This window comes from Crinia signifera, chromosome 19 (genome assembly GCF_055691185.1).
Source record: "Crinia signifera chromosome 19, ASM5569118v1, whole genome shotgun sequence".
In the NCBI taxonomy this organism is placed as follows: domain Eukaryota; kingdom Metazoa; phylum Chordata; class Amphibia; order Anura; family Myobatrachidae; genus Crinia; species Crinia signifera.
In genome coordinates this window covers 142094940-142122672 of record NC_139226.1, presented here as the reverse complement: position 1 = coordinate 142122672, position 27733 = coordinate 142094940, and the positions used below count along the sequence as shown (strand labels likewise).

The following is a 27733-nucleotide window of genomic DNA, read 5'->3' as shown; positions in this document are numbered from 1 at the left end:
ACATCACACAGCGCAGTCTGCTCCGTATACAGCCTCAGTCACACGCAGTATACAGGCGTCACATATCACATCACTCAGCGCAGTCTGCTCCGTATACAGCCTCAGTCACACGCTGCATCACTCAGCACAGTCTGCTCCGTATACAGCCTCAGTCACACGGTATACAGGTGTCACATATAACATCACTCAGCACAGTCTGCTCCGTATACAGCCACAGTCACACGCGGTATACAGGTGTCACATATAACATCACTCAGCACAGTCTGCTCCGTATACAGCCTCAGTCACACGCGGTATACAGGTGTCACATATCACATCACTCAGCGCAGTCTGCTCCGTATACAGCCTCAGTCACACAGTATACAGGTGTCACATATCACATCACTCAGCGCAGTCTGCTCCGTATACAGCCTCAGTCACACGCAGTATACAGGTGTCACATATCACATCACTCAGCGCAGTCTGCTCCGTATACAGCCTCAGTCACATGCAGTATACAGATGTCACATATCACATCACTCAGCGCAGTCTGCTCTGTATACAGCCTCAGTCACATGCAGTATACAGGTGTCACATCACATCACTCAGCTCCGTATACAGCCTCAGTCACACGCAGTATACAGGTGTCACATATCACATCACTCAGCGCAGTCTGCTCCGTATACAGCCTCAGTCACACGCAGTATACAGGGGTCATACATCACATCACTCAGCGCAGTCTGCTCTGTATACAGCCTCAGTCACATGCAGTATACAGGTGTCACATATCACATCACTCAGCGCAGTTTGCTCCGTATACAGCCTCAGTCACATGCAGTATACAGGTGTCACATATCACATCACTCAGCGCAGTCTGCTCTGTATACAGCCTCAGTCACATATGGTATACAGGTGTCACATCACTCAGCGCAGTCTGCTCCGTAAACAGCCTCAGTCACACACAGTATACAGGGGTCACACATCACATCACTCAGCGCAGTCTGCTCTGTATACAGCCTCAGTCACATGCAGTATACAGGTGTCACATATCACATCACTCAGCGCAGTCTGCTCCGTATACAGCCTCAGTCACACGCGGTATACAGGGGTCACATATCCCATCACTCAGCACAGTCTGCTTCGTATACAGCCTCAGTCACATGCAGTATACAGGTGTCACATATCACATCACTCAGCGCAGTCTGCTCCGTATACAGCCTCAGTCACACACAGTATACAGGGGTCACACATCACATCACTCAGCGCAGTCTGCTCTGTATACAGCCTCAGTCACATGCAGTATACAGGTGTCACATATCACATCACTCAGCGCATTCTGCTCCGTATACAGCCTCAGTCACACGCGGTATACAGGGGTCACATATCCCATCACTCAGCACAGTCTGCTTCGTATACAGCCTTAGTCACATGCAGTATACAGGTGTCACATATCACATCACTCAGCGCAGTCTGCTCCGTATACAGCCTCAGTCACACGCGATATACAGGTGTCACATATCACACCACTCAGCGCAGTCTGCTCCGTATACAGCCTCAGTCACACACACAGTATACAGGTGTCACATATCACATCACTCAGCGCAGTCTGCTCCGTATACAGCCTCAGTCACACGCAGTATACAGGTGTCACATATCACATCACTATGCACAGTCTGCTCTGTATACAGCCTCAGTCACATGCAGTATACAGGTGTCACATATCACATCACTCAGCGCAGTCTGCTCCGTATACAGCCTCAGTCACACGCGGTATACAGGTGTCACATATCACATCACTCAGCGCAGTCTGCTCCGTATACAGCCTCAGTAATACACAGTATACAGGTGTCACATATCACATCACTCAGCGCAGTCTGCTCCATATACAGCCTCAGTCACACACAGTATACAGGTGTCACATATCACATCACTCAGCGCAGTCTGCTCCGTATACAGCCTCAGTCACACACAGTATACAAGTGTCACATATCACATCACACAGCGCAGTCTGCTCCGTATACAGCCTCAGTCACACGCAGTATACAGGCGTCACATATCACATCACTCAGCGCAGTCTGCTCCGTATACAGCCTCAGTCACACGCTGCATCACTCAGCACAGTCTGCTCCGTATACAGCCTCAGTCACACGGTATACAGGTGTCACATATAACATCACTCAGCACAGTCTGCTCCGTATACAGCCACAGTCACACGCGGTATACAGGTGTCACATATAACATCACTCAGCACAGTCTGCTCCGTATACAGCCTCAGTCACACGCGGTATACAGGTGTCACATATCACATCACTCAGCGCAGTCTGCTCCGTATACAGCCTCAGTCACACAGTATACAGGTGTCACACATCACATCACTCAGCGCAGTCTGCTCCGTATACAGCCTCAGTCACACGCGGTATACAGGTGTCACATATATCACATCACTCAGCGCAGTCTGCTCCGTATACAGCCTCAGTCACACGCAGTATACAGGTGTCACATATCACATCACTCAGCGCAGTCTGCTCCGTATACAGCCTCAGTCACACGCAGTATACAGGTGTCACATATCACATCACTCAGCGCAGTCTGCTCCGTATACAGCCTCAGTCACACACACAGTATACAGGTGTCACATATCACATCACTCAGCGCAGTCTGCTCCGTATACAGCCTCAGTCACACGCAGTATACAGGTGTCACATATCACATCACTATGCACAGTCTGCTCTGTATACAGCCTCAGTCACATGCAGTATACAGGTGTCACATATCACATCACTCAGCGCAGTCTGCTCCGTATACAGCCTCAGTCACACGCGGTATACAGGTGTCACATATCACATCACTCAGCGCAGTCTGCTCCGTATACAGCCTCAGTAATACACAGTATACAGGTGTCACATATCACATCACTCAGCGCAGTCTGCTCCATATACAGCCTCAGTCACACACAGTATACAGGTGTCACATATCACATCACTCAGCGCAGTCTGCTCCGTATACAGCCTCAGTCACACACAGTATACAAGTGTCACATATCACATCACACAGCGCAGTCTGCTCCGTATACAGCCTCAGTCACACGCAGTATACAGGCGTCACATATCACATCACTCAGCGCAGTCTGCTCCGTATACAGCCTCAGTCACACGCTGCATCACTCAGCACAGTCTGCTCCGTATACAGCCTCAGTCACACGGTATACAGGTGTCACATATAACATCACTCAGCACAGTCTGCTCCGTATACAGCCACAGTCACACGCGGTATACAGGTGTCACATATAACATCACTCAGCACAGTCTGCTCCGTATACAGCCTCAGTCACACGCGGTATACAGGTGTCACATATCACATCACTCAGCGCAGTCTGCTCCGTATACAGCCTCAGTCACACAGTATACAGGTGTCACACATCACATCACTCAGCGCAGTCTGCTCCGTATACAGCCTCAGTCACACGCGGTATACAGGTGTCACATATATCACATCACTCAGCGCAGTCTGCTCCGTATACAGCCTCAGTCACACGCAGTATACAGGTGTCACATATCACATCACTCAGCGCAGTCTGCTCCGTATACAGCCTCAGTCACACGCAGTATACAGGTGTCACATATCACATCACTCAGCGCAGTCTGCTCCGTATACAGCCTCAGTCACACGCGGTATACAGGTGTCACATATCACATCACTCAGCACAGTCTGCTCCGTATACAGCCACAGTCACACGCAGTATACAGGTGTCACATATCCCATCACTCAGCGCAGTCTGCTCCGTATACAGCCTCAGTCACACACAGTATACAGGTGTCACATATCACATCACACAGCGCAGTCTGCTCCGTATACAGCCTCAGTCACACGCAGTATACAGGCGTCACATATCACATCACTCAGCGCAGTCTGCTCCGTATACAGCCTCAGTCACACGCGGTATACAGGTGTCACATATCCCATCACTCAGCGCAGTCTGCTCCGTATACAGCCTCAGTCACACACAGTATACAGGTGTCACATATCACATCACTCAGCACAGTCTGCTCCGTATACAGCCTCAGTCACACACAGTATACAGGTGTCATACATCACATCACTCAGCACAGTCTGCTCCGTATACAGCCTCAGTCACACACAGTATACAGGTGTCACATATCACATCACTCAGCGCAGTCTGCTCCGTATACAGCCTCAGTCACACGCAGTATACAGGTGTCACATATCACATCACTCAGTGCAGTCTGCTCCGTATACAGCCTCAGTCACACGCAGTATACAGGTGTCACATATCACATCACTCAGCGCAGTCTGCTCCGTATACAGCCTCAGTCACACACAGTATACAGGTGTCACATATCACATCACTCAGCGCAGTCTGCTCTGTATACAGCCTCAGTCACACGCGGTATACAGGTGTCACATATCACATCACTCAGCGCAGCCTGCTCCGTATACAGCCTCAGTCACACATGGTATACAGGTGTCACATATCACATCACTCAGCACAGTCTGCTCCGTATACAGCCACAGTCACACGCGGTATACAGGTGTCACATATAACATCACTCAGCGCAGTCTGCTCCGTATACAGCCTCAGTCATACGCAGTATACAGGTGTCACATATCACATCACTCAGCACAGTCTGCTCCGTATACAGCCTCAGTCACACGCGGTATACAGGTGTCACACATCACATCACTCAGCGCAGTCTGCTCCGTATACAGCCTCAGTCACACAGTATACAGGTGTCACACATCACATCACTCAGCGCAGTCTGCTCCGTATACAGCCTCAGTCACACGCGGTATACAGGTGTCACATATCACATCACTCAGCGCAGTCTGCTCCGTATACAGCCTCAGTCACACGCAGTATACAGGTGTCACATATCACATCACTCAGCGCAGTCTGCTCCGTATACAGCCTCAGTCACACGCAGTATACAGGTGTCACATATCACATCACTCAGCACAGTCTGCTCCGTATACAGCCTCAGTCACACAGTATACAGGTGTCACACATCACATCACTCAGCACAGTCTGCTCCATATACAGCCTCAGTCACACGCAGTATACAGGTGTCACATATCACATCACTCAGCGCAGTCTGCTCCGTATACAGCCTCAGTCACACACAGTATACAGGTGTCACATATCACATCACTCAGCGCAGTCTGCTCCGTATACAGCCTCAGTCACACGCGGTATACAGGTGTCACATATCACATCACTCAGCGCAGTCTGCTCCGTATACAGCCTCAGTCACACGCGGTATACAGGTGTCACATATCACATCACTCAGCGCAGTCTGCTCCGTATACAGCCTCAGTCACACACGGTATACAGGTGTCACATATCACATCACTCAGCGCAGTCTGCTCCGTATACAGCCTCAGTCACACACAGTATACAGGTGTCACATATCACATCACTCAGCGCAGTCTGCTCCGTATACAGCCTCAGTCACACGCAGTATACAGGTGTCACATATCACTCAGCGCAGTCTGCTCCGTATACAGCCTCAGTCACACGCGGTATACAGGTGTCACATATCACATCACTCAGCACAGTCTGCTCCGTATACAGCCTCAGTCACACGTGGTATACAGGTGTCACATATCACATCACTCAGCGCAGTCTGCTCCGTATACAGCCTCAGTCACACACAGTATACAGGTGTCACATATCACATCACTCAGCGCAGTCTGCTCCGTATACAGCCTCAGTCACACGCGGTATACAGGTGTCACATATCACATCACTCAGTGCAGTCTTCTCAGTATACAGCCTCAGTCTCACGTGGTATACAGGTGTCACATATCACATCACTCAGCGCAGTCTGCTCCGTATACAGCCTCAGTCACACACAGTATACAGGTGTCACATATCACATCACTCAGCGCAGTCTGCTCCGTATACAGCCTCAGTCACACGCGGTATACAGGTGTCACATATAACATCACTCAGCACAGTCTGCTCCGTATACAGCCTCAGTCACACGCGGTATACAGGTGTCACATATCACATCACTCAGCGCAGTCTGCTCCGTATACAGCCTCAGTCACACAGTATACAGGTGTCACATATCACATCACTCAGCGCAGTCTGCTCCGTATACAGCCTCAGTCACACGCAGTATACAGGTGTCACATATCACATCACTCAGCGCAGTCTGCTCCGTATACAGCCTCAGTCACATGCAGTATACAGATGTCACATATCACATCACTCAGCGCAGTCTGCTCTGTATACAGCCTCAGTCACATGCAGTATACAGGTGTCACATCACATCACTCAGCTCCGTATACAGCCTCAGTCACACGCAGTATACAGGTGTCACATATCACATCACTCAGCGCAGTCTGCTCCGTATACAGCCTCAGTCACACGCAGTATACAGGGGTCATACATCACATCACTCAGCGCAGTCTGCTCTGTATACAGCCTCAGTCACATGCAGTATACAGGTGTCACATATCACATCACTCAGCGCAGTTTGCTCCGTATACAGCCTCAGTCACATGCAGTATACAGGTGTCACATATCACATCACTCAGCGCAGTCTGCTCTGTATACAGCCTCAGTCACATATGGTATACAGGTGTCACATCACTCAGCGCAGTCTGCTCCGTAAACAGCCTCAGTCACACACAGTATACAGGGGTCACACATCACATCACTCAGCGCAGTCTGCTCTGTATACAGCCTCAGTCACATGCAGTATACAGGTGTCACATATCACATCACTCAGCGCAGTCTGCTCCGTATACAGCCTCAGTCACACGCGGTATACAGGGGTCACATATCCCATCACTCAGCACAGTCTGCTTCGTATACAGCCTCAGTCACATGCAGTATACAGGTGTCACATATCACATCACTCAGCGCAGTCTGCTCCGTATACAGCCTCAGTCACACACAGTATACAGGGGTCACACATCACATCACTCAGCGCAGTCTGCTCTGTATACAGCCTCAGTCACATGCAGTATACAGGTGTCACATATCACATCACTCAGCGCATTCTGCTCCGTATACAGCCTCAGTCACACGCGGTATACAGGGGTCACATATCCCATCACTCAGCACAGTCTGCTTCGTATACAGCCTCAGTCACATGCAGTATACAGGTGTCACATATCACATCACTCAGCGCAGTCTGCTCCGTATACAGCCTCAGTCACACGCGGTATACAGGTGTCACATATCACACCACTCAGCGCAGTCTGCTCCGTATACAGCCTCAGTCACACACACAGTATACAGGTGTCACATATCACATCACTCAGCGCAGTCTGCTCCGTATACAGCCTCAGTCACACGCAGTATACAGGTGTCACATATCACATCACTATGCACAGTCTGCTCTGTATACAGCCTCAGTCACATGCAGTATACAGGTGTCACATATCACATCACTCAGCGCAGTCTGCTCCGTATACAGCCTCAGTCACACGCGGTATACAGGTGTCACATATCACATCACTCAGCGCAGTCTGCTCCGTATACAGCCTCAGTAATACACAGTATACAGGTGTCACATATCACATCACTCAGCGCAGTCTGCTCCATATACAGCCTCAGTCACACACAGTATACAGGTGTCACATATCACATCACTCAGCGCAGTCTGCTCCGTATACAGCCTCAGTCACACACAGTATACAAGTGTCACATATCACATCACACAGCGCAGTCTGCTCCGTATACAGCCTCAGTCACACGCAGTATACAGGCGTCACATATCACATCACTCAGCGCAGTCTGCTCCGTATACAGCCTCAGTCACACGCTGCATCACTCAGCACAGTCTGCTCCGTATACAGCCTCAGTCACACGGTATACAGGTGTCACATATAACATCACTCAGCACAGTCTGCTCCGTATACAGCCACAGTCACACGCGGTATACAGGTGTCACATATAACATCACTCAGCACAGTCTGCTCCGTATACAGCCTCAGTCACACGCGGTATACAGGTGTCACATATCACATCACTCAGCGCAGTCTGCTCCGTATACAGCCTCAGTCACACAGTATACAGGTGTCACACATCACATCACTCAGCGCAGTCTGCTCCGTATACAGCCTCAGTCACACGCGGTATACAGGTGTCACATATATCACATCACTCAGCGCAGTCTGCTCCGTATACAGCCTCAGTCACACGCAGTATACAGGTGTCACATATCACATCACTCAGCGCAGTCTGCTCCGTATACAGCCTCAGTCACACGCAGTATACAGGTGTCACATATCACATCACTCAGCGCAGTCTGCTCCGTATACAGCCTCAGTCACACACACAGTATACAGGTGTCACATATCACATCACTCAGCGCAGTCTGCTCCGTATACAGCCTCAGTCACACGCAGTATACAGGTGTCACATATCACATCACTATGCACAGTCTGCTCTGTATACAGCCTCAGTCACATGCAGTATACAGGTGTCACATATCACATCACTCAGCGCAGTCTGCTCCGTATACAGCCTCAGTCACACGCGGTATACAGGTGTCACATATCACATCACTCAGCGCAGTCTGCTCCGTATACAGCCTCAGTAATACACAGTATACAGGTGTCACATATCACATCACTCAGCGCAGTCTGCTCCATATACAGCCTCAGTCACACACAGTATACAGGTGTCACATATCACATCACTCAGCGCAGTCTGCTCCGTATACAGCCTCAGTCACACACAGTATACAAGTGTCACATATCACATCACACAGCGCAGTCTGCTCCGTATACAGCCTCAGTCACACGCAGTATACAGGCGTCACATATCACATCACTCAGCGCAGTCTGCTCCGTATACAGCCTCAGTCACACGCTGCATCACTCAGCACAGTCTGCTCCGTATACAGCCTCAGTCACACGGTATACAGGTGTCACATATAACATCACTCAGCACAGTCTGCTCCGTATACAGCCACAGTCACACGCGGTATACAGGTGTCACATATAACATCACTCAGCACAGTCTGCTCCGTATACAGCCTCAGTCACACGCGGTATACAGGTGTCACATATCACATCACTCAGCGCAGTCTGCTCCGTATACAGCCTCAGTCACACAGTATACAGGTGTCACACATCACATCACTCAGCGCAGTCTGCTCCGTATACAGCCTCAGTCACACGCGGTATACAGGTGTCACATATATCACATCACTCAGCGCAGTCTGCTCCGTATACAGCCTCAGTCACACGCAGTATACAGGTGTCACATATCACATCACTCAGCGCAGTCTGCTCCGTATACAGCCTCAGTCACACGCAGTATACAGGTGTCACATATCACATCACTCAGCGCAGTCTGCTCCGTATACAGCCTCAGTCACACGCGGTATACAGGTGTCACATATCACATCACTCAGCACAGTCTGCTCCGTATACAGCCACAGTCACACGCAGTATACAGGTGTCACATATCCCATCACTCAGCGCAGTCTGCTCCGTATACAGCCTCAGTCACACACAGTATACAGGTGTCACATATCACATCACACAGCGCAGTCTGCTCCGTATACAGCCTCAGTCACACGCAGTATACAGGCGTCACATATCACATCACTCAGCGCAGTCTGCTCCGTATACAGCCTCAGTCACACGCGGTATACAGGTGTCACATATCCCATCACTCAGCGCAGTCTGCTCCGTATACAGCCTCAGTCACACACAGTATACAGGTGTCACATATCACATCACTCAGCACAGTCTGCTCCGTATACAGCCTCAGTCACACACAGTATACAGGTGTCATACATCACATCACTCAGCACAGTCTGCTCCGTATACAGCCTCAGTCACACACAGTATACAGGTGTCACATATCACATCACTCAGCGCAGTCTGCTCCGTATACAGCCTCAGTCACACGCAGTATACAGGTGTCACATATCACATCACTCAGTGCAGTCTGCTCCGTATACAGCCTCAGTCACACGCGGTATACAGGTGTCACATATCACATCACTCAGCGCAGTCTGCTCTGTATACAGCCTCAGTCACACGCGGTATACAGGTGTCACATATCACATCACTCAGCGCAGCCTGCTCCGTATACAGCCTCAGTCACACATGGTATACAGGTGTCACATATCACATCACTCAGCACAGTCTGCTCCGTATACAGCCACAGTCACACGCGGTATACAGGTGTCACATATAACATCACTCAGCGCAGTCTGCTCCGTATACAGCCTCAGTCATACGCGGTATACAGGTGTCACATATCACATCACTCAGCACAGTCTGCTCCGTATACAGCCTCAGTCACACGCGGTATACAGGTGTCACACATCACATCACTCAGCGCAGTCTGCTCCGTATACAGCCTCAGTCACACAGTATACAGGTGTCACACATCACATCACTCAGCGCAGTCTGCTCCGTATACAGCCTCAGTCACACGCGGTATACAGGTGTCACATATCACATCACTCAGCGCAGTCTGCTCCGTATACAGCCTCAGTCACACGCAGTATACAGGTGTCACATATCACATCACTCAGCGCAGTCTGCTCCGTATACAGCCTCAGTCACACGCAGTATACAGGTGTCACATATCACATCACTCAGCACAGTCTGCTCCGTATACAGCCTCAGTCACACAGTATACAGGTGTCACACATCACATCACTCAGCACAGTCTGCTCCATATACAGCCTCAGTCACACGCAGTATACAGGTGTCACATATCACATCACTCAGCGCAGTCTGCTCCGTATACAGCCTCAGTCACACACAGTATACAGGTGTCACATATCACATCACTCAGCGCAGTCTGCTCCGTATACAGCCTCAGTCACACGCGGTATACAGGTGTCACATATCACATCACTCAGCGCAGTCTGCTCCGTATACAGCCTCAGTCACACGCGGTATACAGGTGTCACATATCACATCACTCAGCGCAGTCTGCACCGTATACAGCCTCAGTCACACACGGTATACAGGTGTCACATATCACATCACTCAGCGCAGTCTGCTCCGTATACAGCCTCAGTCACACACAGTATACAGGTGTCACATATCACATCACTCAGCGCAGTCTGCTCCGTATACAGCCTCAGTCACACGCAGTATACAGGTGTCACATATCACTCAGCGCAGTCTGCTCCGTATACAGCCTCAGTCACACGCGGTATACAGGTGTCACATATCACATCACTCAGCACAGTCTGCTCCGTATACAGCCTCAGTCACACGTGGTATACAGGTGTCACATATCACATCACTCAGCGCAGTCTGCTCCGTATACAGCCTCAGTCACACACAGTATACAGGTGTCACATATCACATCACTCAGCGCAGTCTGCTCCGTATACAGCCTCAGTCACACGCGGTATACAGGTGTCACATATCACATCACTCAGTGCAGTCTTCTCAGTATACAGCCTCAGTCTCACGTGGTATACAGGTGTCACATATCACATCACTCAGCGCAGTCTGCTCCGTATACAGCCTCAGTCACACACAGTATACAGGTGTCACATATCACATCACTCAGCGCAGTCTGCTCCGTATACAGCCTCAGTCACACACAGTATACAGGTGTCATACATCACATCACTCAGCGCAGTCTGCTCCGTATACAGCCTCAGTCACACGCAGTATACAGGTGTCACATATCACATCACTCAGCTCAGTCTGCTCCATATACAGCCTCAGTCACACGCAGTATACAGGTGTCACATATCACATCACTCAGCGCAGTCTGCTCCATATACAGCCTCAGTCACACACGGTATACAGGTGTCACATATCACATCACTCAGCGCAGTCTGCTCCGTATACAGCCTCAGTCACACACAGTATACAGGTGTCACATATCACATCACTCAGCGCAGTCTGCTCCGTATACAGCCTCAGTCACACACAGTATACAGGTGTCACATATCACATCACTCAGCGCAGTCTGCTCCGTATACAGCCTCAGTCACACGCAGTATACAGGTGTCACATATCACATCACTCAGCACAGTCTGCTCCGTATACAGCCTCAGTCACACGCAGTATACAGGTGTCACATATCACATCACTCAGCACAGTCTGCTCCGTATACAGCCTCAGTCACACGCGGTATACAGGTGTCACATATCACATCACTCAGCACAGTCTGCTCCGTATACAGGCTCAGTCACACACAGTATACAGGTGTCACATATCACATCACTCAGCGCAGTCTGCTCCGTATACAGCCTCAGTCACACGCAGTATACAGGTGTCACATATCACATCACTCAGCACAGTCTGCTCCGTATACAGCCTCAGTCACACGCAGTATACAGGTGTCACATATCACATCACTCAGCACAGTCTGCTCCGTATACAGCCTCAGTCACACGCAGTATACAGGTGTCACATATCACATCACTCAGCACAGTCTGCTCCGTATACAGCCTCAGTCACACGCGGTATACAGGTGTCACATGTCACATCACTCAGCGCAGTCTGCTCCATATACAGGCTCAGTCACACACAGTATACAGGTGTTACATATCACATCACTCAGCACAGTCTGCTCCGTATACAGCCTCAGTCACACGCAGTATACAGGTGTCACATATCACATCACTCAGCACAGTCTGCTCCGTATACAGGCTCAGTCACACACAGTATACAGGTGTCACATATCACATCACTCAGCGCAGTCTGCTCCGTATACAGCCTCAGTCACACGCAGTATACAGGTGTCACATATCACATCACTCAGCACAGTCTGCTCCATATACAGCCTCAGTCACACGCGGTATACAGGTGTCACATATCACATCACTCAGCGCAGTCTGCTCCGTATACAGGCTCAGTCACACACAGTATACAGGTGTTACATATCACATCACTCAGCACAGTCTGCTCCGTATACAGCCTCAGTCACACGCAGTATACAGGTGTCACATATCACATCACTCAGCACAGTCTGCTCCGTATACAGCCTCAGTCACACGCAGTATACAGGTGTCACATATCACATCACTCAGCACAGTCTGCTCCGTATACAGCCTCAGTCACACGCAGTATACAGGTGTCACATATCACATCACTCAGCACAGTCTGCTCCATATACAGCCTCAGTCACACGCGGTATACAGATGTCACATATCACATCACTCAGCGCAGTCTGCTCCGTATACAGCCTCAGTCACACACAGTATACAGGTGTTACATATCACATCACTCAGCACAGTCTGCTCCGTATACAGCCTCAGTCACACGCGGTATACAGGTGTTACATATCACATCACTCAGCACAGTCTGCTCCGTATACAGCCTCAGTCACACACAGTATACAGGTGTCACATATCACATCACTCAGCGCAGTCTGCTCCGTATACAGCCTCAGTCACACGCGGTATACAGGTGTCACATATCACATCACTCAGCGCAGTCTGCTCCGTATACAGCCTCAGTCACACGCGGTATACAGGTGTCACATATCACATCACTCAGCGCAGTCTGCTCCGTATACAGCCTCAGTCACACGCGGTATACAGGTGTCACACATCACATCACTCAGCACAGTCTGCTCCGTATACAGCCTCAGTCACACGCAGTATACAGGTGTCACATATCACATCACTCAGCGCAGTCTGCTCCGTATACAGCCTCAGTCACACGCAGTATACAGGTGTCACACATCACATCACTCAGCACAGTATACAGGTGTCACACATCACTCAGAGTTGTATAGGACATGGCGTCTCCTGCATGGCGTATTGAGGTTAGCTGTATGAGGACCATAGCAGCACTGGAGATGGGGATGAATAAGAGATGGCCGGTCATGTACGGCAGCTCCATGTATGGATGTAGCTGCTGTGCAAACTTATACTACTAGCATACCTCCCAACTGTCCTGCTAAACGTGGGAAGTCCCGGTTTTTGGGGACGTTCCCGCGTCCCTCCCGCGGCCGGCAGTGTCCCGCTGCAGGGGGGGGTAGTTGGGAGTTCCCCCCAATCTGACCGAATAGATGCTGTCCGAAAATGGGGGCGCAGCTTAATTTGCATAAGATATGCCCTAATTTGCATAGACCACGCCCCCTTTTCGGGCGCTCGAGTGTCCCTATTCTGCTATTAAGAAAGTTGGAAGCTAGTAACTAGTTTCTGCAGGAGGGGTCTAAAGGAAAAAGACTCCTGTCGGCATCTCAGAGCCGAGTGCTGTGACCGTAGACGCAGGATCGGATCAGCATCGCGGACATCACAGCATCAGCTTTGGGTAGATATGGAGAAATCGCCCTGTAACGTCTGACTGACTGATATGGGAATCTGAACACTAGAACATATTCCTATAGAACTGTGACTGATATGTTATCTAGAAAGCTGGATACTGGCACTGGCACCAAAGCCACCATCAGAAATGTCTGATACTATTATGGGGTCAAAGATATTGCTGCTAATGGTTTCACTGTGGGCACTCATCTAAGTCACACGGCACAATGCGTCTCCATGGTTACTTCACAAAGATGCACACTGCACAATGTGTCTCCATGGTTACTGCACAAAGATGCACACTGTACTTGTCTCCATGGTTACTGCACAAAGATGCACACTGCACTTGTCTCAATGGTTACTGCACAAAGATGCACACTGCACAATGTGTCTCCATGGTTACTGCACAAAGATGCACACTGCACAATGTGTCTCCATGGTTACTACACAAAGATGCACACTGTACTTGTCTCCATGGTTACTGCACAAAGATGCACACTGCACAATGTGTCTCCATGGTTACTGCACAAAGATGCACACTATACTTGTACGCGCAGTGACAGATCAGCGCCGCAGCCTATGGGGCCTCAGTAGCAGGTTCACGGGCTGCAGTATGAGCATAAAGACGTTCATCGGTATAGAAAGCCCCAGAAGCCGTCTCGTAATGAGGCTGTAACGCTGCAGCTGGGAACCTCACACGAGTCTCCTCTCTGTGTATGGTGTGATCAGGGAGATCTCAGTGCTCATCTCAGGACAATTCCAAGAGGAATCCAGATTGTCCCCTGCCCTTGAAAACAGGAAGAGGACGTCACCGTGTGATAATGCCCTGGACACAATGACTTGTCATACAAAATAAAAGGCAGGAAATATGACTACAATGAGAAATGAGGCATGGCAAATACAGAATATTGTGTGCAAGCTGCTGATTGGCTCGTCCATATGTAGTGCACAGAAATAGGCAGCAGACGGGGCCTCTCAATGTCATAGGCTGACGATGCTTGGTCAGTGCCTGTTAATGTTCTAATGCTCCAATGGACTAATGTCTGTGGCTGTTGTAACCTGGGTCATTATCTGATGCTCCGACCTGATCCACAGACTATACATGTGAGTCCTCATAACTCTCAAATTGGAGGGAGGAGGGATGTTGGTGTGCACCACAATTTTGGGCGTGGCTTATGCTCATTTCACTCCCACAAGGCCATGCCCCCGATTTCTAATCTTTTTTGAATCACGGCACCCTAAAGTATCAGAATTTTTTAACGGCATCCCTAGGCCAAAAATAAATAAATAAAATGAAGTAGATTGTGTTTATATGTGATCCTTAGGTTCAGTTATGTGGTAAAGGACACTATGTGATTCTGTGTGTACGCATATTTAATGATTGGCAGCCACCAGCACTGGTTTTGTCCATAAATAATTGACCATAAATATTTGAATTGGTCCAGGACCACCAAATGTCCCAGGGAGCTACAGCGCACAGTTTGGGAACCACTGCCCTATTGGATTATCAGAACATTAGTACCCCTTTCACATCACAAAAAAAACTTGGGGCGACCCGGGTCTCTGTGCGATTTGAAAGGGCCTGAATTTCCCGGGTCCAACAACCTGGCATTCCGACTGTTTAAAAAAAGGGTTAACACGGATTGGACCTGGGTTGCAATGCAGTGTAAACGGGTAACCCGGGACGAGAGACACAGGTCCCGTTCACACTCTGGAGGAGGCAGCAATTTAAGACAGCGTCAGCTCCAAGCGCTGCCTCCTTCCCTACCCCCAATAATGGGCTGCTCCACCCCAGTCTGACTTCAGCGACCTGGCTTATAGCTGAACCCCGCAAATTCCGGGTCACCCCCAGGATGGACTTGTGTACAAATCCTGGACTAGAACAAGCATCAGAACACTATGAGGACTAGACCAAGGATTAGCCTATTGGAGCATTAGATCACTATGAGGACTAGACCAAGGATTAGCCTATTGGAGCATTACATCACTATGAGGACTAGACCAAGGATTCGCCTATTGGAGCATTAGAACACTATGAGGACTAGACCAAGGATTAGCCTATTGGAGCATTAGATCACTATGAGGACTAGACCAAGGATTCGCCTATTGGAGCATTAGATCACTATGAGAACTAGACCAAGGATTCGCCTATTGGAGCATTAGATCACTACGAGGACTAGACCAAGGATTTGCCTATTGGAGCATTAGATCACTATGAGGACTAGACCAAGGATTTGCCTATTGGAGCATTAAATCACTATGAGGACTAGACCAAGCATTAGCCTATTGGAGCATTAGATCACTATGAGGACTAGACCAAGGATTAGCCTATTGGAGCATTAGATCACTATGAGGACTAGACCAAGGATTAGCCTATTGGAGCATTACATCACTATGAGGACTAGACCAAGGATTCGCCTATTGGAGCATTAGATCACTATGAGGACTAGACCAAGGATTTGCCTATTGGAGCATTAAATCACTATGAGGACTAGACCAAGGATTCGCCTATTGGAGCATTAAATCACTATGAGGACTAGACCAAGGATTCGCCTATTTTAGCATTAGATCACTATGAGGACTAGACCAAGCATTAGCCTATTGGAGCATTAGATCACTATGAGGACTAGACCAAGCATTAGCCTATTGGAGCATTAGATCACTATGAGAGGACTAGACCAAGGATTCGCCTATTGGAGCATTACATCACTATGAGGACTAGACCAAGCATTAGCCTATTGGATCATTAGATCACTATGAGGACTAGACCAAGCATTAGCCTATTGGAGCATTAGATCACTATGAGGACTAGACCAAGCATTAGCCTATTGGAGCATTAGATCACTATGAGGACTAGACCAAGCATTAGCCTATTGGAGCATTAGATCACTATGAGAGGACTAGACCAAGGATTCGCCTATTGGAGCATTACATCACTATGAGGACTAGACCAAGGATTCGCCTATTGGATCATTAGATCACTATGAGGACTAGACCAAGGATTCGCCTATTGGAGCATTACATCACTATGAGGACTAGACCAAGGATTAGCCTATTGTAGCATTACATCACTATGAGGACTAGGCCAAGGATTCGTCTATTGGAGCATTACATCACTATGAGGACTAGACCAAGGATTCGCCTATTGGAGCATTACATCACTACGAGGACTAGACCAAGGATTCGCCTATTGGAGCATTACATCACTACGAGGACTAGACCAAGGATTCGCCTATTGGAGCATTACATCACTACGAGGACTAGACCAAGGATTCGCCTATTGGAGCATTACATCACTATGAGGACTAGACCAAGGATTCGCCTATTGGAGCATTACATCACTATGAGGACTAGACCAAGGATTCGCCTATTGGAGCATTACATCACTATGAGGACTAGACCAAGCATTAGCCTATTGGAGCATTAGATCACTATGAGGACTAGAGCAAGCATTAGCCTATTGGAGCATTACATCACTATGAGGACTAGACCAAGGATTCGCCTATTGGAGTATTAGATCACTATGAGGACTAGACCAAGGATTCGCCCATTGGAGCATTAGATCACTATGAGGACTAGACCAAGGATTTGCCCATTGGAGCATTATATCACTATTAGGACTAGACCAAGGATTCGCCTATTGGAGCATTACATCACTATGAGGACTAGGCCAAGGATTCGCCTATTGGAGCATTAGATCACTATGAGGACTAGACCAAGGATTCGCCTATTGGAGCATTAGATCACTATGAGGACTAGAAACGTAGAAACATAGAATTTGACCGCAGAGAAGAACCATTAGGCCCATTTTACCCTTCAGGTAATCTCTACCCTTTTTAATCATTATTTCTTTGTAAGGATATCAATATGCATATCCCAAGCATGTTTAAATTGTTCTACTCTCTTAGCCTCTACCACCTCTGATGGGAGGCTTTTCCACTTATCCACTACCCTTTCTGTGAAGTAATTATTTCTAACTTTCCCCCTGAACCTACCTCCCTCCAGTTTCAGTGCATGTCCTCATGTTCTATTACTTCTTTTCCTTTGAAGAGAATTTCCCTCCTGTACTATGTTAAAACCTTTGATATATTTGAAGATTTCTATCATGTCCCCCCTTTCCCTTCTCTGCTCCAAACTATACATGTTAAGATCTTTTAGTCTATCCAGGTAAGTTTTGTGATGTAGGCCATGCACCATTTTAGTTGCCCTTCTTTGTACACTCTCCAATGTATTTATATCCTTCTGAAGATATGGTCTCCAGAACCGGACACAGTATTCCAGATGAGGCCGTACCAATGACCTATAAAGTGGCATTATTACGTCTTTTTTTCTGCTACTGATTCCTCTCCCTATGCAACCAAGCATCTGACTAGCCTTCCTCATTGTTTTGCTACATTGCTTTCCTGCCTTTAAGTCACTTGAAATAGTGACTCCTAGATCTCTTTCCTCCTCAGTAGTTTCCATTATAGTACCCTTGATACTATATTGAGCCTTTGGGTTTGAGTCCCAAGTGCATAATTTTGCATTTTTTAGCATTAAACTGTAGTTGCCGTGCTCTTGACCAATTCTCAAGTTTACTTAGATCATCAGTCATTTGATTTACCCCTCCTGGTGTGTCTACTCTGTTGCATATCTTTGTGTCATCTGCAAAAAGGCATACTTTCCCTTCAATACCATTTGCAATGTCACTAACAAAGATATTAAAGAGCACTGGTCCAAGTATAGATCCCTGGGGTACTCCACTGGTAACATGTCCCTCCATAGAATGCACTCCATTTACTACAACTGTCTGTTTCCTATCCTGCAACCAGGTTCTTATCAATTGAATTGTTTTATAATCCAATCCCACACTTTCAAGTTTATTTAGTAGCCTGTGATGTGGGACAGTGTCAAATGCCTTACTAAAGTCTAGATATGCCACATCTACAGCCCCCCCTTCATCTAGAATTTTGGTCACGGAGTCAAAAAAGTCAATGAGACTTGTTTGGCATGATCTCCCTGCAGTAAAACCATGCTGTTTTGGATCCTGTAAATTGTTTAATTTAAGATATTCCACAATTCTTTCTTTTAATTGTGTTTCCATTAATTTCCCTACTACTGATGTAAGGCTCACTAGATTGTAGTTACTTGCTTCTACTTTGCTTCCGCTTTTGTGCAGTGGAACTACATTTGCTCTTCTCCAGTCCTCTGGAAGTGCACCTGTATCTAGTGACTGGTTGAATAAATCTGTTAATGGCGCTACCAACACATCATTTAGTTCTTTTAGTATCCATGGATGCACTCCATCTGGCCCCATTGATTTATCCACTTTCAGTCTTAAAAGTTCTGTTAGGACTTTCTCCCTAGTAAATGTACTTCCATCTACCTTATTTTTATGAATGTCCTTGCAACTTAACTGTGGTCCCTTCCCTTCTCCTTCTATAGTGAATACGGAGCAAAAGTAATTATTTAGATGATCTGCAATTGCCTTGTCTCCCTCCACCAAATTCTCAGTGTCTGTCCGAAGTCTTATTATTCCTCCATTTGATTTTCTACTTTCACTTATATACTTTAAAAAAACTATAATACCAAGGTATAAGACTAGACCAAGGATTAGCCCACTCACACACAGAGTCCACGCTGTAAGGAAAGCCACACACTCACTCTCACGCAGAATCCACGCTGTAAGGAATGCCACACACTAACGCTCACGCAGAGTCCACGCTGTAAGGAAAGCCACACACTTACTCTCACACAGAGTCCACTCTGTAAGGAAAGCCACACACTCACTGTCACACAGAGTCCACTCTGTAAGGAAAGCCACACACTCACTGTCACACAGAGTCCACTCTGTAAGGAAAGCCACACACTTACTCTCACACAGAGTCCACGCTGTAAGGAAAGCCACACACTCACGCTCACACAGAGTCCACGCTGTAAGGAAAGCCACACACTCACTGTCACACAGAGTCCATGCTGTAAAGAAAGCCACAAACTTAAGGTGGCCATACACACGCATATTTAATTGCAGATCTGTCTGGTTGGAACAAACACATGGTTATGGATGAGAGCAAATGATAGTTGCTTGGAAATGCTGGAAAACTGACAAACTGTCACTCACCCATAACCATGTTTTTGTTCCAACCAGCCAGATCTGAAGATAAATCTTACTAGTGTATGGGCACCTTTACTCTCACACAGAGTCCATGCTGTAAGGAAAGGCACACACTCACGCTCACACAGAGTTCACGCTGTAAGGAAACCCACACACTCACTGTCACACAGAGTCTACGCTGTAAGGAAACCCACACACTCACTGTCACACAGAGTCCAAGCTGTAAGGAAACCCACACACTCACTCTCACACAGAGTCCACTCTGTAAGGAAACCCACACACTCACTCTCACACAGAGTCCACGCTGTAAGGAAACCCACACACTCACTCTCACACAGAGTCCACGCTGTAAGGAAACCCACACACTCACTCTCACACAGTCTACGCTGTAAGGAAACCCACACACTTACACAGAGTCCACGCTGTAAGGAAACCCACACACTCACTCTCACACAGAGTCCACGCTGTAAGGAAACCCACACACTCACTCTCACACAGAGTCCACGCTGTAAGGAAACCCACACACTCACTCTCACACAGAGTCCACGCTGTAAGGAAACCCACACACTCACTCTCACACAGAGTCCACGCTGTAAGGAAACCCACACACTCACTCTCACACAGTCTACGCTGTAAGGAAACCCACACACTTACACAGAGTCCACGCTGTAAGGAAACCCACACACTCACTCTCACACTGAGTCCACGCTGTAAGGAAAGCGACACACTTAGGGCCTTATTCTGGTTGGTGCGGTCCGTTCCGAATTCTTTCGGAGGGCGATTTGTAGCTACCTGCGCATGCGTAAGCCACGCAATGCGCATGTGCAACGCAGTGTCTTCACACTCGTTCTCACCAATACCGTCTACAAATGTGCACCAAACTCCCTCGGGAAATATGGGCGTACACAAGGGCGCGGTTTCAAAGTGGGCAAAACTGGGCGTACACGTGGGAGTACACGAACAGTGGTAGGCGTGCATTCGGACCAGACACCCAGTGCAAGCGAACCAACACGGCAGAAATCTGCGGAGTCCATAAGCAAGTTTCAGTTCTCAGAGAGCACTTGTTCATGCGCTAGGCATTCGGATCGCCCAATTAGTACGGCCGCACCTTAAAACCAACTCGGTGCGTACGGTCAGCTTCCCGTCCGTTCGGAAGCAATAGGACCGTGCAGAATCTTTGAGTTCCCACCGCACTGTAGACTGGATGCAGTCTGAAGACACTCCCTCTTCTTAGAGAGTCCGTCTGAACGGATGCGGATGACCTGTGGGCGTGTGTTCTTAGAATGTCCGCCATGCGTGGTGTTCGGGCATTTCCGAAAGAACGCGCATTCCAAAGAACCAACCAGAATAAGGCCCTTAATCTCACACAGAGTCCACGCTGTAAGAAAACCCACACACTCACTGTCACACAGAGTCCACGCTGTAAGGAAAGCCACACACTCACTGCCACACAGAGTCCAAGCTGTAAAGAAAGCAACACACTCACTGTCACACAGAGTCCACGCTGTAAGGAAAGCAACACACTCACTGTCCCACAGAGTCCATGCTGTAAGGAAAGCCACACACTCACTGTCACACAGAGTCCACACTGTAAGGAAAGCAACACACTTTCTCTCACACAGAGTCCACGCTGTAAGGAAAGCCACACACTCACTGTCACAGAGTCCATGCTGTAAGGAAAGCCACACACTCACTCTCACACAGAGTCCACGCTGTAAGGAAAGCCACACACTCACTGTCACACAGAGTCCACACTGTAAGGAAAGCCACACACTCACTGTCACACAGAGTCCACACTGTAAGGAAAGCCACACACTCACTGTCACACAGAGTCCACACTGTAAGGAAAGCAACACACTTTCTCTCACACAGAGTCCACGCTGTAAGGAAAGCCACACACTCACTGTCACAGAGTCCATGCTGTAAGGAAAGCCACACACTCACTCTCACACAGAGTCCACGCTGTAAGGAAAGCCACACACTCACTGTCACACAGAGTACACGCTGTAAGAAAAGCCACACACTCACTGTCACACAGAGTCCACGCTGTAAGGAAAGCAACACACTCACTGTCACACAGAGTCCACGCTGTAAGAAAAGCCACACACTCACTGTCACACAGAGTCCACGCTGTAAGGAAAGCAACACACTCACTGTCACAGAGTCCACGCTGTAAGGAAAGCAACACACTCACTGTCACACAGAGTCCACGCTGTAAGGAAAGCAACACACTCACTGTCACACAGAGTCCGCGCTGTAAGGAAAGCCACACACTCACTCTCACACAGAGTCCACACTGTAAGGAAAGCAACACACTCACTGTCACACAGAGTCCACACTGTAAGGAAAGCCACACACTCACTGTCACAGAGTCCACTCTGTAAGGAAAGCCACACACTCACTCTCACACAGAGTCCACGCTGTAAGGAAAGCCACACACTCACTGTCACAGAGTCCATGCTGTAAGGAAAGCCACACACTCACTCTCACACAGAGTCCACGCTGTAAGGAAAGCCACACACTCACTGTCACACAGAGTCCACACTGTAAGGAAAGCCACACACTCACTGTCACACAGAGTCCACACTGTAAGGAAAGCAACACACTTTCTCTCACACAGAGTCCACGCTGTAAGGAAAGCCACACACTCACTGTCACAGAGTCCATGCTGTAAGGAAAGCCACACACTCACTCTCACACAGAGTCCACGCTGTAAGGAGAGCCACACACTCACTCTCACACAGAGTCCACGCTGTAAGGAAAGCCACACACTCACTGTCACACAGAGTCCACGCTGTAAGAAAAGCCACACACTCACTGTCACAGAGTCCACGCTGTAAGGAAAGCAACACACTCACTCTCACACAGAGTCCACGCTGTAAGGAAAGCAACACACTCACTGTCACACAGAGTCCACGCTGTAAGAAAAGCCACACACTCACTGTCACAGAGTCCACGCTGTAAGGAAAGCAACACACTCACTGTCACACAGAGTCCACGCTGTAAGGAAAGCAACACACTCACTGTCACACAGAGTCCGCGCTGTAAGGAAAGCCACACACTCACTCTCACACAGAGTCCACACTGTAAGGAAAGCAACACACTCACTGTCACACAGAGTCCACACTGTAAGGAAAGCCACACACTCACTGTCACAGAGTCCACTCTGTAAGGAAAGCCACACACTCACTCTCACACAGAGTCCACGCTGTAAGGAAAGCCACACACTCACTGTCACAGAGTCCATGCTGTAAGGAAAGCCACAAACTCACTCTCACACAGAGTCCACGCTGTAAGGAAAGCCACACACTCACTGTCACACAGAGTCCACACTGTAAGGAAAGCCACACACTCACTGTCACACAGAGTCCACACTGTAAGGAAAGCAACACACTTTCTCTCACACAGAGTCCATGCTGTAAGGAAAGCCACACACTCACTGTCACACAGAGTCCATGCTGTAAGGAGAGCCACACACTCACTCTCACACAGAGTCCACGCTGTAAGGAAAGCCACACACTCACTGTCACACAGAGTCCACGCTGTAAGAAAAGCCACACACTCACTGTCACACAGAGTCCACGCTGTAAGGAAAGCAACACACTCACTGTCACACAGAGTCCACGCTGTAAGGAAAGCCACACACTCACTCTCACACAGAGTCCACACTGTAAGGAAAGCCACACACCCACTCTCCGAATCCATGCTGTAAGGAAAGCAACACACTTACTCTCACACAGAGTCCACGCTGTAAGGAAAGCCACACACTCACTGTCACACAGAGTCCACACTGTAAGGAAAGCCACACACTCACTGTCACACAGAGTCCACACTGTAAGGAAAGCAACACACTTTCTCTCACACAGAGTCCACGCTGTAAGGAAAGCCACACACTCACTGTCACAGAGTCCATGCTGTAAGGAAAGCCACACACTCACTCTCACACAGAGTCCACGCTGTAAGGAGAGCCACACACTCACTCTCACACAGAGTCCACGCTGTAAGGAAAGCCACACACTCACTGTCACACAGAGTCCACGCTGTAAGAAAAGCCACACACTCACTGTCACAGAGTCCACGCTGTAAGGAAAGCAACACACTCACTCTCACACAGAGTCCACGCTGTAAGGAAAGCAACACACTCACTGTCACACAGAGTCCACGCTGTAAGAAAAGCCACACACTCACTGTCACAGAGTCCACGCTGTAAGGAAAGCAACACACTCACTGTCACACAGAGTCCACGCTGTAAGGAAAGCAACACACTCACTGTCACACAGAGTCCGCGCTGTAAGGAAAGCCACACACTCACTCTCACACAGAGTCCACACTGTAAGGAAAGCAACACACTCACTGTCACACAGAGTCCACACTGTAAGGAAAGCCACACACTCACTGTCACAGAGTCCACTCTGTAAGGAAAGCCACACACTCACTCTCACACAGAGTCCACGCTGTAAGGAAAGCCACACACTCACTGTCACAGAGTCCATGCTGTAAGGAAAGCCACAAACTCACTCTCACACAGAGTCCACGCTGTAAGGAAAGCCACACACTCACTGTCACACAGAGTCCACACTGTAAGGAAAGCCACACACTCACTGTCACACAGAGTCCACACTGTAAGGAAAGCAACACACTTTCTCTCACACAGAGTCCATGCTGTAAGGAAAGCCACACACTCACTGTCACACAGAGTCCACGCTGTAAGGAGAGCCACACACTCACTCTCACACAGAGTCCACGCTGTAAGGAAAGCCACACACTCACTGTCACACAGAGTCCACGCTGTAAGAAAAGCCACACACTCACTGTCACACAGAGTCCACGCTGTAAGGAAAGCAACACACTCACTGTCACACAGAGTCCACGCTGTAAGGAAAGCCACACACTCACTCTCACACAGAGTCCACACTGTAAGGAAAGCCACACACCCACTCTCCGAATCCATGCTGTAAGGAAAGCAACACACTTACTCTCACACAGAGTCCATGCTGTAAGGTTGGCATGTCCAAACTATGGCCCACAGTCTGCAGCATGTACAGTCTGCAGCATGTACAGTCTGCAGCAGGTACAGTCTACAGCAGGTACAGTATCTACAGTCTACAACATGTACAGTCTACAGCAGGTACGGTCTACAGTATCCACAGTCTACAGTATCCACAGTAGGTACAGTCTACAGTATCCACAGCATGTACAGTCTGAAGCATGTATAGTCTGCAGCATGTACAGTCTGCAGCAGGTATAGTCTACAGTACAGTATGTACAGTCTACAGTATGTACAGTCTACAGTACAGTATGTACAGTCTACAGTATGTACAGTCTACAGCATGTAGTTTACAGTACAGTATGTACAGTCTACAGCAGGTACAGTCTACAGTACAGCATGTACAGTCTACAGCATGTACAGTCTACAGTATGTACAGTCTGCAGCAGGTACAGTCTACATTATCTACAGTCTGCAGCATGTACAGTCTACAGCAGGTACAGTATCTACAGTGTACAGCATGTACAGTATCTACAGTCTGCAGCAGGTACAGTCTACATTATCTACAGTCTACAGCATGTACAGTACAAAGTATGTACAGTATCTACAGCATGTACAGTCTACAGCATGTACAGTATCTACAGCATGTACAGTGTCTACAGCATGTACAGTCTGCAGCATGTACAGTATGTACAGTCTATAGCATGTACAGTCTACAGTACAGCATGTACGGTCTACAGCAGTGACTTTCAACCTTTTTACCTTGCGGCACACAAAATAAGATTTTTAAATTCCCAAGGCACACATGAGATCCCCAAAGGGCAAAACACATTGGCCCCCACAGGAAAAAAAAAACCTGTTGGCCCCCATATAAAAAACAATCACACTGGTCCCCACGTGTAACAAAAATAAAATGCATTGGCCCTTTACATGTAAAGAAGATAGACCAGTAAATAACACTTGAACTGGTGGTGGCTGTAAACTGGTTTGGGCATCTCTAAATCTGGGGGCACACTTGAACAGCTCAAGGCACACTAGTGTACCATGGCACAGTGGTTGAAAAACACTGGTCTACAGCATGTACAGTCTACAGTACAGCATGTACAGTCTACAGCATGTACAGTCTACAGTACAGTATGTGCAGTCTACAGTATGTACAGTCTACAGTACAGTATGTACAGTCTACATCATGTACAGTCTACAGTACAGTATGTACAGTCTACAGCAGCGGTTCTCAAACTGTGGGTCCTGACCCCAAAGTGGGTCCCAACCTTCTCAGCATGGGGTTGCGACTCCATGTTGCTGACCATCAAGCTGATGACTTTTCTAATATCAGTTCAAGGAGAAAAATCTGTTGAATTGTCTGTTATTTTAGACTCCTCACATTATTTAGTGCCTCCATGCTTAATCCTGCCATGTATGTGCGGTCTGTTGACTACACATGTGACGTGATGACCTTCTGCAATAACTTGCTGGGGTCCTGTAATTTTATTGTCTGACGGGGTCCCAGAGCAAAATAGTTTGAGGAACCCTGGTCTACAGTATGTACAGTCTACACCATGTTCAGTCTACAGTATGTACAGTCTACAGTATCCACAGTCTACAGCATGTACAGTCTACAGTATCCACAGTATGTACAGTCTACAGCAGGTACAGTCTACAGCATGTACAGTCTACAGTATCCACAGTCTACAGCATGTACAATCTACAGTATCCACACTCTACAGTATCCACAGTCTATACAGTCTACAGTATATACAGTCTACAGTATCCACAGTCTACAGCATGTACACTCTACAGCATGTACACTCTACAGTATCCACAGTATGTACAGTCTACAGTATATACAGTCTACAGTATCCACAGTCTACAGTATCCACAGTCTACAGCATGTACAGTCTACAGTATCCACAGTCTACAGCAGGTACAGTCTACAGCAGGTACAGTCTACAGTATCCACAATCTACAGCAAGTACAGTCTACAGTATCCACAGTCTACAGCAGGTACAGTCTACAGTATCCACAATCTACAGCATGTACAGTCTACAGTATCCACAGTCTACAGCATGTACAGTCTACAGTATCCACAGTATGTACAGTCTACAGTATGTACAGTCTACAGCAGGTACAGTCTACATTATCTACAGTCTACAGCAGGTACAGTCTACAGCAGGTACAGTCTACAGCATGTACAGTCTACAGTATCCACAGTAGGTACAGTCTACAGTATGTACAGTCTACAGCAGGTACAGTCTACAGTATGTACAGTCTACAGCATGTACAGACTACAGGATCCACAATCTACAGCATGTACAGTCTACAGTATCCACAGTCTACAGTATGTACAGTCTACAGTATGTACAGTCTACAGTATATACAGTCTACAGCATGTACAGTCTACAGTATCCACAATCTACAGCATGTACAGTCTACAGCATGTACAGA

General features: G+C 48.1%; 1 protein-coding gene across 2 annotated transcripts in view; it reads right to left on the bottom strand.

The window, feature by feature from the left end:
• The window catches only part of ROBO4 (roundabout guidance receptor 4), a 191068-nt gene that overhangs the window by 127832 nt on the left and 35503 nt on the right, over positions 1-27733 (bottom strand). The window lies entirely within an intron of this gene.